Source organism: Belonocnema kinseyi, chromosome 5 (assembly GCF_010883055.1).
Source record: "Belonocnema kinseyi isolate 2016_QV_RU_SX_M_011 chromosome 5, B_treatae_v1, whole genome shotgun sequence".
In the NCBI taxonomy this organism is placed as follows: domain Eukaryota; kingdom Metazoa; phylum Arthropoda; class Insecta; order Hymenoptera; family Cynipidae; genus Belonocnema; species Belonocnema kinseyi.
This window is the reverse complement of record NC_046661.1, coordinates 142770732-142772190: the sequence shown is the minus strand read 5'-3', so window position 1 is coordinate 142772190 and position 1459 is coordinate 142770732.

Genomic DNA, 1459 nt, shown 5'->3' with positions numbered 1-1459 from the left:
GCTTTTTAGGCAGTTGTCATCACTGTAAGTTGATTTAAATAAACCCCATTTATATTTAATTGCCTCATTGACTACACCCGCTTCTCGACGTTCCAAATCCCCCTCCTTTCCTTTAATTTGTGAAATCCCCCACAAACTTCTGTTGAAGGTGACTTTAAGCGCATCCCAAATAGCTCAAATAGTATGTTGCGCGCGAAGTTTAAAAATAAAATTCAAAATTGGCAAATAAATGTAAATAAATCACTTGCATCGCAGCATTGTTGTCTGAGGTTTCCACTGCGTGGTGCTAGCATCCAGACGAAATTTTTAAAGTTACCGACGGTACGCTTATTAACTGATACTAAAAGAAGATGTACTTGAAGCCGCCTTCGGCAGATGTAAATGATCTTGCTGTTTTTTTTTAGTTTTTAAAGAAGAAACCGAAGGAGGAGTCAGTGGGGTCTTTAAGGGTTCTTTGTAGGGGCTCTTTTCGGTTCCTTCGGTCCGCCAGGGCGCGTGATAAATTTATATACTACATTACTTCTTGACTTAAGACTGTTCCGGCTGATCATCCCTTGCTGAGAAGGCATGCTAATGCTTGTACCCACTTGCTAGCATAATGTTGGTACATTAAAACCAAGGTGTGACCTCTCAGTTCGCGATTTTCACTGTATGCCCACTCCCATACCCAAAGTGGTGAAAGGATAATAGCACTTCTACGTCCCCTAGATGGCGATCGTGTGAGATCAGAATTCTAAATTAACTTGAGCAGACTATAGAACTTCTAGCGTCTACTCAAGTTCACTGTAGCTGCAACAAAGGCTGCAAGAATAATTATTTTTTTGCGTGATGAATTTGAATGTTAATGTCTGTTGGAATCGTTCTATCATAAATCAATGCCAACAGACTTTAACAGTTGATTGCCTTCGATCGATGATCGATTTGATTTTGTTTAATTTTTGGTTTGTATTATTGGTACTACTCATGTATTTATAGAATGAAGAGAAGTGAACATAACCTAAAAATTAGGGTACGTCCCCTAGATGTCGTTGATGTTGCATTGCCACAATCTTTAAGTACCCCTTCGAAATATATGAGAGAGGGCACACCGTGGCGACAAAATACGTTATACCTTAAGGGGGGAGCAAGTATCATTTCCATGTCGAGAGCAATGTGAAAAGTATCACGCGAGGGGGGGGGGGGGGCACAAGTTCCTGAAAAATGAATCACGGTGAATGGCTCCAAATGCATGAAATAATTTGATAATAATTACTTTTATGAATAATATAATAAAAAAAAATAGTAACTTAAGGTTTCAGTCAGTTGGACTGTACAATTATTTAACATTGAGTAATTTAGGGTAATTCTTTAAATGCGTTCATTTTTTTAAGCACACTAAACTCTCGCTTTCAGTCACCCCGTTATCAGCCTTCCTAGAACTGTTGGCTTACGCAGTTTCTCAGGGGAGCAGGGCCAGAGC